This window comes from Bactrocera neohumeralis, chromosome 4 (genome assembly GCF_024586455.1).
Source record: "Bactrocera neohumeralis isolate Rockhampton chromosome 4, APGP_CSIRO_Bneo_wtdbg2-racon-allhic-juicebox.fasta_v2, whole genome shotgun sequence".
In the NCBI taxonomy this organism is placed as follows: Eukaryota; Metazoa; Arthropoda; class Insecta; order Diptera; family Tephritidae; genus Bactrocera; species Bactrocera neohumeralis.
Genome location: NC_065921.1, coordinates 59,038,880 through 59,055,707, shown reverse-complemented (window position 1 = coordinate 59,055,707; position 16,828 = coordinate 59,038,880).

The following is a 16,828-nucleotide window of genomic DNA, read 5'->3' as shown; positions in this document are numbered from 1 at the left end:
TAAATTTGTCCATTGTTTCTGTTCGTCGCTCAGCAGTCAACTCAAAATTAGAACATGTTTTAATTGTTAAGCGACGTCGCTCAGTCGCAGAGAAATCGCTGATTCGCTCAGTCGCTCATCGCTTACTGCGTGGCCACTTCAATGGCATTTCATATGTTTTAATTTCGTCGCTTATCGCTCAGTCGCTCATCGCTCAGTGCGTGGCCGCGCCCTAAAGCGGCTACACGTACTGGTGTTAAGTGTTGGGATAATAAGGAAGAGTCGTAATGCGAGCATGCTGTAGAAGGCATTGACCCGCAGCCTGCCGGCTAGTAAAGCAGCTGTTAGTTACTGAATTTAGTTGCCCAGCAATTATAGTTTGCACCGTCAGCTGTTGCTAAAATTAAGACGCTGTTTTTTATTGTTGAAGCTAGACTTCCTACTTCTATGCAGTCACTAAATATCGGTTTGGCGGCAATAAGAGAAGAAATGGAAGAAGTTTTCATTGCTAATCTTAAAGTAATATGTTTAGGGGAAATCTAACAACATTTTCGGGAAGATTTCTAAGATACTCTAGGCGAGTCATTTTCTTTTTTTTTAATGAAATTCCTTACATGGCCTCAGCTTTCAGGGGGAGCCTGATTTAGAGGCTTCAAAAAATCGATTTTTTGAGGATTTTTTTGGGAAGGAAAGAAATAAGTGATTAAATCAAAATTTCTAGGATTTATAGTTATATGTATATTCAAACATCATTCACAAATTTTTTGGATACGAAATCTTTGATATTCTCTTTTTGGGAAGCAATTACCCGATGCATCTTGCATGTGCATTTGTCGGACGGCGGGCAGGATGCAGGTCGCAATTTCTATCGGAAACAAAAAATTAGAAAAGACTCATATTCTATAATAATTTATCTTCTAGCTAAACTAAAAAAAATCCAAAAAAAATTGTAAAATTTTACAAATTTTTTAAAAATTGAAAAAAAATGTGGTTTTTTGACCAAAAAATTTTTACTTTATGTTATTTAAAATTATGTTCAAACTTGACGTTTCTTATTTTTTTTAGTTTAAATAGAACATAATTTAATGCCAAAGATAATAAACTTTGCCCCAATTCCATACGACGTTTATTTTTTTTCTATCCTGCCCCCCAAGTAACCCTGGTCGAGACCAACGGTCTGATACACTTAGCCGAGACCAATGGTGCTTGGCTAGGCCTAGGCTAGTTTACATACATTTGTATGGAAATACGTGTTTGTATTTACGCTCATATATGTACAATATAGATACATTTTTGAAATTTCTTACCTCTCGATTTGGTTGAAATCAAATTGACTGCCTTGTTCACGCTTGGCGTGGCAATAGCGTTCACAAAAAATGTAACATTTTGATAAAAATTAAATTTTTTCTTAACCTTTTAAAACGCTCAAACGGCTAAAGTATTTGCACCGGTTAGGTAATTTAAAGAGCTTTCAGGAAATGTATAATTCGCCCCACCGGGGGCGTGGCAATAGGCGAAAATGGGTTTTCACCGTGTCCCTCCTTTTGTTTCACTACAGTTGGGGGGGGTATGGGGCCGGTGGAGATCAAAACCATTTTGGGAGTTAGCTCACCCTTGGGGCTGTCAGGAAAGCCCTCAACCTCCCCTCTATCCCTACCAGGGGCGTAGCAATAGCGTTCACAAAAAATGTAACATTTTGAGAAAAATTACATTTTTCCTAACCTTTAAAACGCTCCAGCGGCTAAAGTATTTAACCAATTTGGACATGTAACGAACATGAAAACAGATAAACCAACCGTGCGAAGTGATAGAAACATACCAAAGTTCATATATTTGCATACAAAATATATGGGGTCTAGCCAAGCACCATTGGTGCACTAAGGTGTAATATTATAATATCCTTTTTTCGTCCTTCGATATCCTTGAATTTTTTTTTTTTGAATTCTATAAACAATAAAATTCTAGGAAGCTACCTGGAAACGCAAGTCGTTTGCTACACTCTAAATATATTTAAATAACATTTAAAAACAAAACATGCCTGGCCAGACCCGAGGGTCTTGATGAGGGTTAAGAAGAATCGTAATAATGAAAAACCGAGAAATCGCGCGTCAAAGTTTTCGCTTTCGTTTTAGCTTCGAAAATATTTCAAATTCCCATTTAAAACTTTGGGGACATATTCCTAGATTATTTTTAAAGAGATTTAAGCAAAAAAATAGATTTTTTGAAGCTTCTAAATCAGGCTCTTCCCTTAATAAGCTATGAATTTATTAGAAGATTTTGTAAAAGCTGTGTGACAGAGTTTTAAGATGTTTTGAGGAAATTTTTTTGAATTTTTGAATTCATTTTTGAATTCATCTGAAATATTTCAACATTTTTTTGAAAACTGTTTGGAAAGTTACCACAGAAGCTTATGTGAAAGTTGTCGTGAGCAATTTTGGAAGCTTGTGTGACGAATATGTGAACACTTTTTTCAATGGTTTTGTGGTAAGTTTTTGGTACATCCTTTCACAAGTTTTTAGGAAAGGCTTCTGAGTGCTTTTATGAAAACGTTTTGGGAATGTTTTTAAGGCTGTTATGAAAAATATTTGAAATTTTGTATAAGATTTTTATATCATTCTCTTTGAGAAATATATTTGAAAGCATTTTGCTAAGCTTTGTGAAAACTATTCTGAAAAATATATGAACAACTTTTGGAAAATTACCGTAGAATGCTTTTAACAAGTCGTCGTGAACACTTTTGAAGCTTTTGTTAAAGCTGTCGCCTACGCCCAGCTCTTTGAAAGCATTTCCGAGAGTGTCCAGGAAAGCTTTTATAACAAAATCCTTGAAGGTTGCTTTTGAAAAGATTTTGAAAAATCTTCCGAAAGCGCTTTAACAAATTTTTCGAAAATTTTCTTAAGCATTAAAAAAAACTTTTACATCACATTTTACGAAAGCTTTATTTAAACATTTGATATTTTGTTAAAGATTTTGATTCTTTGATGGTCTCCCATAAACTAAATAACTGTTGAAAGTGCTTCCAAAAACTTATGTCTCTCGGAATCCCTCACAGAAATTAATTTTTGCAATTTTAATGTATTCGACTCCAATTCCAAGTTATTTCAACTGACAATTATCGCTCAATCTTTAAGCGTTCATTAATATTGATTGAAATTAATTGCACACACTTACCGCAAAAGCAATCGTTTAAGGGAGTACTCTCATGTGAACGCATACATTTTACCACGTTTTAAGATTTTTTTTTTATGCGACAACAAAGTTAAATCATTTTAATTTTTTAATATAGTTTTATTTGTATTTTGAAATGTAAAAAAACAAAATTTTTTTTTCGTTTTTTTACATTTTCAATACATCTTTTTTTTTAATCAAAGTAGTCCCCAACAAAAAAAGTAGTTCACTGGTCATGGTGATAGCGGCTGTATATCTTGTCTGAAATAAAAAAAATCGAATGGATTATTATTCAGTAGTTCTGCGGGTCTTGCCTCTGTGCAGCAAAAAACGCACGCCAACAAACACAAGGAAGGTTCGACGTCGAGAAGCTGCAATCACAACAGACAGCCAAACGATTTTCTACTCGGCTTGCACTCTGAGAGCACTCGTCAACAACTCGATATAAGGGAACTGTGGGACTGCATTTCAAACTCCTTACGTACAGCTGCAACCGAAACCATTGGATTTCGGAAAGTGCAAAAGAACAGCTGGTACGACGAGGAGTGCCGTCTCGCAGCGCAGAGAAAACAGGCTGCCTACCTCGCAACGTTAAGATCGACCACAATACGTGCGGGATGGGATAGATACCGAGAGTTGAAGAGGGAAGCGAGACGCATTTGCGGATAGCAAAAGAAAGAGGCTGAAAAGCGTGAGTACGAAGAGCTTGATAAGCTGGGTAGAGCCACAGGGGTAATGCTGGAAAATTCTACGAAAAAATGCGGCGGCTTACAAAAGGTTTCAAGACCGGAGCATACACTTGTAGAACCCCCAAAGGTGATCTAGTCACCGATGCCCAGAGCATACTTAGATTATGAAGGGAACACTTCTCCAGCCTGCTGAATAGCAGTGAACGCACAACATCAGGAGAAGGCGAACCCGATTCCCTTCTTCTTTGTAAAATATGGTCGGACGAAAGCATGACCAACGATTGGAAATTAAGTGTGCTATGCCCAATCCATAAAAAAGGAGACCCCACAATCTGCGCGGATTAGCCTCCTCAACATCGCATATAAGGTTCTATTGAGCGTATTGTGTGAAAGATTAAAGCCCACCGTCAACAAACTGAGTGGACCTTATCGGTGTGGCTTCAGACCTGCAAAATCAACAACCGACCAGATATTCACCATGCGCCAAATCTTGGAAAAGACCCGTGAAAGAAGAATCGACGCACACCACCTCTTCGTCGATTTCAAAGCTGCTTTCGACAGCACGAAAAAGAGCTGCCTTTATGCCGCGATGTCTGAATTTGGTATCCCCGCAAAACTGATACGGCTGTGTAAGCTGACGTTGAGCAACACCAAAAGCTCCGTCAGAATCGGGAAGGACCTCTCCGAGCAGTTCGATACCAAATGAGGTTTCAGACAAGGTGATTCCCTATCGTGTGACTTTTTCAACCTGCTTCTGGAGAAAATAGTTCGAGCTGCAGAACTTAATATAGAAGGTACCATCTTTTATAAGAGTGTACAGCTGCTGGCGTATGCCGATGATATTGATATCAGCGGCCTTAACACTCGCGCCGTTAGTTCTACTTACTCCAGACTGGACAAGGAAGCGAAAGGAATGGGTCTGACAGTGCACGAGAGCAAGACGAAATATCTCCTGTCATCAAACAAACACTCGTCGCACTCGCGACTTGGCCCTCACGACACTCTTGACAGTCATAACTTTGAAGTTGTAGATAATTTCGTCTGTCTTGGAACCAGCGTAAACACCACCAACAATGTCAGCATAGAAATCCAACGCAGGAGAACTCTTGCCAAGAGGTGCTACTTCGGACTGAGTAGGCAATTGATAAGCAGAGTCCTCTCTAGACAAACAAAAACCAAACTCTATAAGTCACTCATAATTGCCGTCCTGCTATATGGTGCAGAGGCTTGGAGGATGTCAACAACTGATGATTCGACGTTGCGAGTTTTCAAGAGAAAAGTTCTGCGAAAGATTTATGGTCATTTGCGCGTTGCCCACTGCGAATATCGCATTCGAGGGAACGACGAGATGATGTCCGAATGGACGAAATCACTCTAGCTCTGAAAGTATTCGACGCTGTACCCGCCAGGGGAAGCAGAGGAAGAGGAAGACCTCCATTCCGTTGGACCAGGTGGATAAGGACCTGTCTACGCTTGGAATATCCAATTGGCGTCACGTAGCGAAAAGAGGAAACGACTGGCGTCCCTACTATAAATGAGTAGAAGAATATATGTAAACTTTAAAGCAATCGATTGAATACTTTTTTTTTTAGGACCAGGACAGTTTCAGAAAATGGTGATTCGAGAAGAATGCAGACTTGTAATGGCGCCTGGTAGACAGTCGCTTACGACACGTCGGCGACTATGAGCTGTAACTTAAAAAAACAATAAATTTCTGTCAGAGTTTTTCGCAGCATGTTTTCAACAGGTTTTACTGTCAAAATATAAAAAAAAATATCGATTTTTTGAAGTGATTACATAAGAATACCCCCTTAAGTTGGATTCGCCAAATGGGAAAGGAAGAAGCGCAATTAAATTGATTTTGCTTGTCATTAACTTTAAGGTAACGACACTTTGAACTTTGACCTCTCCTTGCAAATACACTGTTAGTTTAAACGAGTTACAAACATATATCGCGCAATACTAAGCGTTTGAGAAAATTAATTTTTCAACCACTATATGTGCTTGTTGTTGTTGCACATTATGTTGATGGCAAGGATATCTTCGATATGCCGTGGAATAACGCTGATAATAAATGTATATGTGTGGATGAGTGCATACGAGTATATGTAAGTGGTTGTTGTTATTTTCGCGTGTACTCGCTTACATAAATTACAATAATGATGTCTCAACCCTCAAGCCTGTGTGCAAATAAGTGCCCATAGGAGGTTTCCTAAGTGAGTACATGAGTGTGGTCTGAAATTGTGAGAGAGAGAGTGTGGGTTGTAGCTTATATCAAATAAAATTTATCGAATACAACTTATAACTAAAATTGATTTGGTAAATTACTTAGAATTAAAATAGAAATTAAAATTTGTTAATTTGAAAGCTAGTGTGAATCGGATTTCTTAGTAAATAGTTGTGAACTTGTAAATAAAATACTAGTTACAATTGATTTCAAAATATACAAATTTGTAGACTATGAATAGAATAACTATTTTGTAATTTTGCTTTAATTTTCTTTTTCGGAACTAGTTCTTAACTGGTTTATAAGAAACTAGTTGCAAATAAGTTGGAAATAAACCAGCTTTTTGACTTTCAATCCTTACATTTTGGTTATTTTATTGTATATTTTGTAAACTAGGCTTTACTTAACTAGTTGTGAACTGGTCTATGTTGAAAATAAATTAGTTTATTAAACGTTATTTGTGAAATAAACTAGTGTTTTGACCTTCAAGCATATTTAACTATGTTATTCTTTTGCTGTTTAATTTGTGAACTAGTCTCTATGTAGCTGAAATTATTTTATACGGTTTATAATAAGTTCATTTCTCTGAAGGATCTGTTATTATTGTATTTAATTTAGTTTGGTATCGGTTTTATACTTCAGGTGGATCTCATAGACTTCTTAAAATAGTTCACTTCTGCTGGTGAATAGTTTCTTAATGGAAATTCTGTGCGAATTCATTCAAATGACTTCCTGTTTGTAATTCGTGATGCTCATTGGTGGTAATGTCCCCAATTTTAAGATTTAATATTTGTTGCGTATACGTACCGGTATTCGTGAAAATTGAGTACTTTGAAGTATTAAATAACGTAAATAAAGAATCCGAATGAATTGTTTAGATCGAACTACTATAGCTTATAGCTGCCATACAAACTGCCCGATCGAAGTTCTTGTAAGGAATCTTTTGCATTTATGAAGGGCTTCATAGCTTCGGTGCAGCCGAAGTTTACAATTTTTTTATTAATAATTTTTTTTTTTTAATTATTGCACTTCTTGGCATACCATGTGCGTGCATGTGGATAAGTGCATGTGCGCTATAGTAGGTGTTTATAGTTAACAGCACTGGTTTGTTGTTTGTTTTGTTGTAGGGTGTCTTCACGCTATGTGTCTATACACTACTATGGTGCTTGAGCTTCTCAAGTGAGTGAAAGGATGATTAGAGTGAGCTGAAAAAATAAGTTGTTAAAATCTTTGGCGTAAATTGGGTAGTAAGCAGAGAGAAAGAGAAGTGGGTAGCAAGCAGTGGTTAGGTAGCGAGGTGAGTTGTAGGTAGCGTAGGTGTGGAACTGAGGCAGCGGGTGTGAATGAGCACTGCTGATTGCAGTGCCATGTTAAATGCACGTGCTGGCGCATATACTCGTATTTTTTTTATGGCGAGATGTAAAAAAATCATCAAAAGGCACTGTTGCCCTTACAACAGTAGTGTGGAACTTTAACTCACTAAAAAAAAACATCTCAATAACGACATATAGCTTTGATGAAACTCGTATATATGTGTATGTGTGTGTGCGTGGGGTTTTTATTCATACGCACAAACACATTCACAAGTGTTTTGCTGGCCATTCTTGGCGTACTACTTATTATATGCACGCGCCATACAAGCACGCGAGTGACACTTAAAAAAATATCGACAAAAGCAACAACAACTGTCGGCTTGGCAATAGCAGTTTGATGACTAGCGGCGCTTCCTCAATTGAGGCTGTTAACAGACTGCTGCCATGTCATTTCATCAGTTTACTCTTCTTGCACACACACATATATATTATTCTTGTAATTGCGTGTACATACGTACATACATACATATATCGCTCCAAGGCTATGCGTTGCGTGCCAAAGTGAAAGTAGGAAAGAAAGTAGAGTTTAAATCGTGGGTGAAGAGATGAAAGCTAGCGAAATTGATGGTGATGCGGAGGCTGGTTGTGCCATGTGGCAAACTTCTGAAGAAATAACTCTGTAGTCATTTGATAAAAACTTAGAAAAGCTTTTTTCCTGAAGTGATGTCAGATGTCGGTCGCCTGGGTCACTGAAATCTTCGAAATAGGATCCTTAAATCCTGAAGGAACTGTCCGAATTCACAGATCTCACTGATTCGTGGACCCGTAGACCTGCATATTTTGAGGTTTGAATGAAGTCATATTCCGATCTCACGGATTTATCAGACGGTTTTACTGCATTGAATTCTTGGAAATTGGAAGCGGTAAATACTGAAAGAACTGTCATTAAGTAGAGATCCAATTAAATTTTTCATGATTTTATCTTATCACAATCGGCACAGTTTGATAAACTGGCATCGCTTGAAGTCGGCGTTAAGTTCGCCTTTGATTTTCTAGGTCCTTCTGGGGACTTCAGACCAACGCCGACTTCAAGCGATGCTTGATAATTCTTTGAGACCTGTGAAATGGAACCTGTAAACCTTGAAGGAACGGTCATCAAATATAGATGCCATTAATTTTTAATTGAGTTTATCTCTGTCATCGATATCTGCTGAGCTTTGTAAACCTTCATATTTTGCAGATTGAGTGATCCGATCCACTCGAAATATGCACAGCTTCGTAGCTTGGTATAGGGTGAATCCTGAATGAAGTTCGCCTCTGATCTGCTGGGTCCATCAGAATGTTCTACTTCGTTGAAATGCTGCTGGTCTTAAGTTCTTATGTCACGCTGAAAAGATGAAAGATGTCCTTGGTGGTTTAAGAAAAGATGCAAACTATTACCAAAACCACACTAAAGGTACGCTAAGCTTGTTATGACAGTTTTGTCATATTTCTGGCCATGTTCATGTCTCCATGTCTACATACAGCATAGAATTAGTAGCAATAATCCGATTAGTTTGATTACTCTATCTTCCTTTTCGTCAAAAAAATTTCTTAAGTAAAGTTGACTAAAATCAAGCGGATTAGTGAAAAGCCGGCTCATAATATGTGAACAATTTGTGTGCTTTGAAAGAGTCGATCTTTCGTCATTGTTTCACGTTTTCCATATAATAATAAATACAATTTATGACTTTTGAAACCTAAAAAAGAAGGAATCTAATTGTTTTAAATTCTTAACAGTATGGAAATCCGGAACAAATCATTTTGTGATAGTTACGATGGATGTTACTGTGGAAGAAAGATCTAAAGCCAGCAAACAAGCCTTTCGGTGATTTATATATATAGCTGTAGCTTATCGTTGGACTGAATTTTTGCACTATCCGTTTAATTTGCTTCTTCCCTCACTGTGTGCCAATGAGTTTCCATGACAATGCTGGGATTACAGTCTCTTAATTTATTACCGCTTTCGTCAAAGACTTAATATCACACTACCATTCCTTCCGACTATGTCGTTACGCGCTCTATGTGCATTGCGGCTGCAGTGAGCTATTCACAGACGCTAACAAAGTTCTTCGATTCCTTTTCGTCACCATACCACCAGCATTTCTCTCTAGCTTTCTCCGCGTCTCTGAACTTTTTGCGGTTCCTTTTGCTTAGGAGCGGCGAGTGTTCGCCGTTGGCAATTAGATTTTCATTAAGCAGCACCATGGCGACGTAGACTCCACTCTTGCTTCACACCTTGACTGCTTCGGCTCGACCCTGCACCTTACCAGTATCTCGCCAACATCGCCATGCGTCATGCATAAGAATTTATAAATTCATGCGACCCTTGTTGTATGCAGCATGCTGTGGCATGTGGCAACATGCTGTTTCACTATATTCATTGCACATTCATTTATCGCTTTGTTGAATTGCCTTTATGGTAATGAATTAATTAATATGCCAGTTATTGGCAGCTCTTTTATTGACACGGGTGTTTTAAATTCAATCAGCTGCAATTAAGTTAATTTGAATTTCAACAATGCTTTTTCAATTTAAGGTGAAGTTACTTTCAAGTGATCTTTAGTTAATGGATCTAAAGATCTGACTACAGCACGTTTCTATCAAAATATAGTTTAGACTTTTGTTAAAGGTGTAACTGCAATGATTAATAACATATGAACTGAGGAAGATGTAATCTAAGTCACCTGCAACGCGGATCGAACTGAAGTTGGATATGTTTTCGAATAATCCTTTTTCGAGAGTCTCCTTTTGTAAAATATCGAAATCACCGAACTGAAGAATTTAATGAATGAGCACCCCGTTGGCTCAATATAGTGCAAACTAAGTCTGAAAATTCTTAGTTTATACTTTTACAGATAAGAACGGTTTCCCGTTAAAGAAATTGCTTATGGCTTGCACAACAGACTTTTTTTGAAATTCCAGTCAACTGTATGTTCCGAGCCTCTCAAGTCTTGTGGAGTGGAGAGACGTTGGTTATTATTTTCACATGCTCGAAGATATTACTTCGGACTGAGTTCACGGAGTTTCTGATAAATTTTAAGTATATAACTTCTAACTAATGAACATTAGTGAACCTTTTTGTTAATTAAGAAACTTTGCTGTCTCTGGAAGAGATTAAAAAGCGTACTATTATTATTTTGTTCAAAACTGCCTTTAGTCGGTTTTATTTTGTATTATTTTGTTTTGCCTTTAAGTTTCCCACGTTCTATATGTTATTGTTTGGGTAAGTTTCCCAATAGCAAGCAGCAGAATACTGAGCTTTCAAGAGACCACGTGCAAGCCAGCACAAGAGATGAATTTGATTCTGCAACAGTGGTTAAAAATGGTAACCTTGTTGTATAACATTTCTGTTTAAATGAGTTAAGCATCCACCCCCTCTACTCGGTATAATTGGCGCATCCTAATAAAAAAGCGCAATTCACCACAGAATGCTACTGCAACGCAAAACCAATAACTCACCACACCTATATCAACCCAACCAACAAAAGGAATGGACAACGGGGAAGCTGATAGTGTAAACACAATGGCTACGACAGACTGCAAACTACATCTGTCAAATATTAAAATACACACGTTCTTATGGGCAGTGTTATTTTGACAGCTGCACAACTACACGACTGCAGCCCGACAGTTGTCGTTCTCGCTAACTTCAATTTGCTCCTATTTTGCCAACGACAGTAGGACGACAGTAGAGTTAACAGTAGAATGGAAGATAGAAAGAGGAGGTAGAGTGGTGATGCCACTAATATGTAAAATGTAAAATTATCCACAGCTCTAACAAACTTGAAGTTATTTTACAAATAAAAGCATAAAATAGCTCGATTATAGCTCTATTATATCATTTGTAATAACAATTGTTAATTTAAAGCAAAAATATTTACCTATTTACTAATTTTTTGCATAAAAAATTTCACTTTGAACAAAATATTAAAATTTCATCAAGCCAACAACTATTCCAGCACGGAAGACAACGTTAGTTAAGTGTGTAGAGCCAAGATTAAATAAAAACACAAAGTTGTTATAATTAACTGCACTCTACTTTATTGGTTCTTCTGAACTAAACTTGAAATGTCAATGTCACTGCTATTTATAATAATCAAATTGTTCAGCTGCTAAGCTGTTATACGATAACTTATTGTTTATTTGTTTGTGTACAAATTCTGCATATGCAGAATTTACTGGTCAATGCTCGAAAAGTAATATAAACAATAATAAAGTGAACGACCCTTATGCAAACATATTGCTTAAGTGTCGTTCTGTACATAAATAGTGTAAGTGTCGCTACAAAGTAATAAGCGACAATAATTAAAACTGCTGTTTATGCTTAATCGGCATATTTCGTTTTTGATTGTTTATACATATGTATTTTCGTGCATTGGCTTTTTAATTGTGGAGGCTAAGCCTTAGCTGTGGTTTTGGAGTTGGAGCTGCCGTCGTTGTTACTGACGTAACTCCTCCTTCCCTTGATTGAAAATTCTCCCGAATTTTTATTCTAAGTATTGAGAATTTTTTGTATATGTGGACAATAGCACTCACAGTGATAATTATTATCAATAATATGATTACAAAAGTTATAATGATTGATGTTGAGTGAATATTTTTATCGAATTTTAATTCTTTGATATTTTTGATGTTGTCTATTTCATTCAAGACTATTTCGTCTAATGATAAGGTTAATTTTGTATTATTGTACATAAATGTGGGTAATTTAACGAAGCTATTTTTAAATGTTTTATCATAGTTGGAAAAAATTACATTATTTATTTCTATTTTACAATTACTAAAAATTATTAAATTATTATTATTTAATGTTACATTTCGTTCATCACAAGTATTTATTAATTTTGTGTTATTTATGTTTTTTGCAAGAATGACACCAAGTTCGAGTTCTTTTATTTCTGCTTTTACATTTTTGATTTTTGGACATACATTATTGTTGAATATACAAAGATTTGTTTTTCTTAGCTTATTTACATTAGGATTATTGAAGTAATCATATGTATTATTATTGTAATATACAATTTCTGTTTCTTGAAAGTTAATTTCAAACTTATTATTGTCTGCAAGTGGTGATAGAAAATATCTCTTTACATTTACAATTGTTTTGGGTATTTTTATTAAAAACAAAATTTTATTACTTTTAAATTTTGCTACGCCTAATTTAATATTTTGCAATTTATAGAAATCGATTTCTAAAGTTTGTATTTCTTCTGATGTTAGTATATTATTGACCATAATATTGCTATTTGCAGCAATGATATTGTTTTGAATATGTTCAATATTATCATTTAAAATTTTTATTTTTAACATAATATCCATATAAAATAAATGTGAAAGAATATCATTGTTAGACTGATCTATGCTATTAAATTTTTCTGTAATTTTTTGCCTATCCAATTCAATTGTTTTAGCTAGTTTTCTCATAGTTTCGTTGAAATTATTATTTATCAGTATATTGTTATTAAAAGCTTCTATCATGTTGTGGTTATTCTCATCTATTGTACTTATATGATTTTCTATTTCGGATCTGTCTTCATCATCCATGGTACCAGCTATCCATTTGAGACCTGAACCTACGATGTTGAGTAGACCTCTTTTATTTTTGTTTATCTGGAGGGTATGTAGTCTAGTCCTAGCTTTCTTTATTTCTGATAAGAGAAGTTCCTTATTATCTATTATTTTAAGTTGTTCTACGTTTTTTTGGAGGTTTTCTATTGTCTTTTCGATTTCAGTAAGATCTATAATATGTAGTATAGTTGTACAGTCCGCAATTAGTTGTACATCAGTTAATTTTATTTCGACATATCCATTATGGTTTTCGTTGATGGGTTGGATTATTAATGTTGACATTACTAGTGGTATTATCATCAGGATTAATATACCTGTTGATGTCCATTGCCCCTGAAAATTTATTTTTTCTTTTAATGTTGCTTGGGTATATGTTTTCTAGTTTTAATTTTTTGTAACGAGGCTCATATTTATGCCTAAGTGCTTTGTAATTTTTTACATAACCTTCGTGATTATTTTGTACGAATTCCTCCCTATTTTCATTTCTTTTTTCTATAATTTTGTTTTTTGCTTCTAATATTCTGTTTTTAATTAGAGTTTTTTCTATCTTGCCCTCTACTATGTCTAAGGGTGTTGTTTTTATTGTGGAATGTATGGATTTATTGTACCACTCGATACACTTGTATACCCTTTCTTGTGTTGACCATTGAGAATTTTGTGTTTCAAGTGTTCTAAATTTTTCGGATAATGTGCTGTGCAACCTTTCTACGTCTGCATTCCCGGTATGGTTGTTTGGTTTCGTAAAATGTACTTCAATATCTTCTGACTTTAGTAAATCTTTGACATTTATTGAGTTGAACTCGTTATCAGTAATTATTTTATTTGGTTTACTTCTCATTGAAAAGTACATTCTAATTTTTTCTATAATTGTGTTACTATTTCTGTCTTCTAAATGTATGACTGTTGCATGTTTCGAAAACTTATCAATGAATGTGATAAAGCTATGTTTCTTTATAGTGTAAACATCCATATGTAAAATTTCATTTACATCAAATGGTGTTTCTGTGATATTAAATTTTGCTTTAATAGGGTTCCTACTGTATTTTGATCTGTTGCAAATATCACAATTATTTATATATTTTTGCACGAAAACTTTGAGGTTTTTGTAGTAAAGTTTTGTTTTGATACCTTCATAATTTTCTGTTATTCCTGCATGTCCTGTTTCATTAATATGATATTTAGCAATTTGTTTAAATAATTCATCTTCACTGCAAACTTCTTTCGCGTTAAAGCTACATTTATAAAATTTTATTTCAGTGTTAAATAACTCTACTAACTTAGATTGAACCTGCTTGTATAAATTATCGGGAAGTTCGGTATATATTCCTACCCTTTTCGACTTTATATGTTGTCTAAACAAATCGGCCATATAATTAGTCTCAATATCATTTGAATTTATATATATTTTAATTTTACCGTTTGCTACTTTCGTGTCTTGCGTTTTATTATTTGTAATTATAATTTGAGTTGCAAATCTGTTAACTACTGTATTGAGTGGTGTAAAATTTTGATAGGTGGTGTTATCTTCTTCAACGTTTTCGGTATTTAATATGTTGCCTGATTGACTATTTATTCGGCTCATAAAATCGGCTACTTTATTTTCCTTACCCTTTATGTAGTTAATATGTATGTTATATTCGCCAAGTTTCAAGAGCCACCTTTGGAGTCTTGGGTTAATATCTTTTCCTTTCGTCTTTGTGTGCAACCAAACAAGTGGTTGATGGTCTGTTAAGAGTTCAAATGGTTTGCCATATAAGTATGGTCGGAAATAGTTGACTGACCAGACGATAGCAAGCAATTCTTTTTCGATTGCAGCATAATGTTTTTCGTGGTCGTTTAAGGTTCTACTAGCGTAAGCGATGGGGTGATTTTCTTGAGAAATGACTGCTCCTATTGCATTATCACTAGCATCTGTTGTTAGTTTAAAATTTTTAGACCAGTCTGGGTATTTCAAAATCGGAGGGTTAATGAGCATTTTTTTAAATTTTTGAATGCATCTATATATTGAGTATCTTTTATATTAATTGTGGTATTTTTCTTTAGGTACTTTGTAAGTCCGTGGGCTACTTTAGCATAATCCTTTATGAATTTTCTATAGTAGCCTGTTATACCTAAGAATGATTTTATTTGTTTTTGAGTGTGGGGAAGCTTTAGCTTTTGAATGGCTTCAACTTTTGTTGAATTAGGTTTAATTCCTTCTGTGGTCAAAGTATGACCAAGATATTCAGTTTCTTTGCAAAAAAATTGCATTTGTCTATTTGGATTTTAAGATTGAACTCCCTTAATTTTGCAAAAATTTGTTTTATGCTGTTCATATGCTCTTCTATGGAAGTGCTAAAAATGAGTATATCATCGAGATATACAACGCATATTTTGTTAATATATTCCCTAAGTACCGAGTTAATCAAACGTTGGAAGGTGGAAGGGGAATTCTTCAATCCAAATGGCATACGGATGAATTCGTAATGCCCGAAGGGGTTAGAAAAGGCAGTTTTCTTTTGATCGTTTTCATCCATTAATACTTGGTGAAATCCCTTCGCCAAGTCAATTGTTGAAAAGTAATTTGCTTTTCCTAATTTGTCTAATATATTCTCTATATTAGGAATAGGAAATTTATCATCGACTGTGATTTCGTTGAGTTTTCTATAATCTACAACAATACGCCATTTTTGTTTCCCTGAATTATCCGATTTTTTGGGGACTATCCAAATTGGGGAATTGTAAGGGGAAAAGCTTTCTTTAATAATGTTTTGCTCCAACATTTCATTCACCTGCCTTTTAATTTCTTCTTCGTGTATCTTTGGGTACCTGTATATTTTAGAATATACAGGTTTATTCGTATTTGTTATTATCTGGTGTTTTATATTATGTGTGTGGGTTAACTTTTCTCCTTCTCTGTAAAACATATTAGAATATTTTCGCAAAATCAAATCTATATATTTTTTCTCTTCCTCATTCATATCATCTCTATAGAGTTTTGATACGTTTTCCAAATTTAAGGTTGAAGGTTCCAGTGTAGGGATTTTCGTATTTATGAATTTTATTTTATTGTTATTAATTTCAAGAAAATCTTCTTCAAGATTAATTTTTGCATTTAATGCTTTAAGTATATTTTGACCAATTAGTCCGTTGAAGTTTTTATTTCTGAATGACGTTACCTTCCAAGCCATTTTATTCGGGTCATTGAATTCTTGAGGTACTTCTGTTATAATTTCAAAGTCTACTTTTGTCTGTCCTGATAGTGTACTATATATATGTTAGGTTTTACTAATTTAGTCCTTTTATATTCTTTTAACGAATGTTCGTCGATCAGGGTTGTCGTAGAACCGGTATCGATTAAACATTTAATTATATTTTTACCTATTGTTAAATTTACTATCGGTAACTGTTGTTCTCGCTGGTTAATTGAAAATTTACTTCACCAGTTTCTTCTGTATCGGTATTATTTTCTTGAAGATGAGCGACATTATTTTGGTTTCTACTTGTGTATATTGGATTTCTATATGCTCCTAAATTTCTTGAAAATGGTTGTTGTGTTTGGGGATTATCTTGCCTCGAATTATTGTTTTGGTTTTGAAACCGGTTAATTGTTTGCCTGCCTTGATAATTATTTTGATCTACTGGGTTGCGATTTGGCCTAAAATTATTGCTATTATTTGATTGTGTGTTGTTGCTATTTGTACTAATTATATTCTGTACCAGACCACATTCCTCCAGACAATAATATGCTTCTCTAAGATTCCCTATGCTTCTACTATGTATTATGCTGGCTAGATGCACTGGCATGCTGCTCAAAAATGTTTTTAATATCATTGCCTCGTTTATTGCCGGAGAAAACTCTT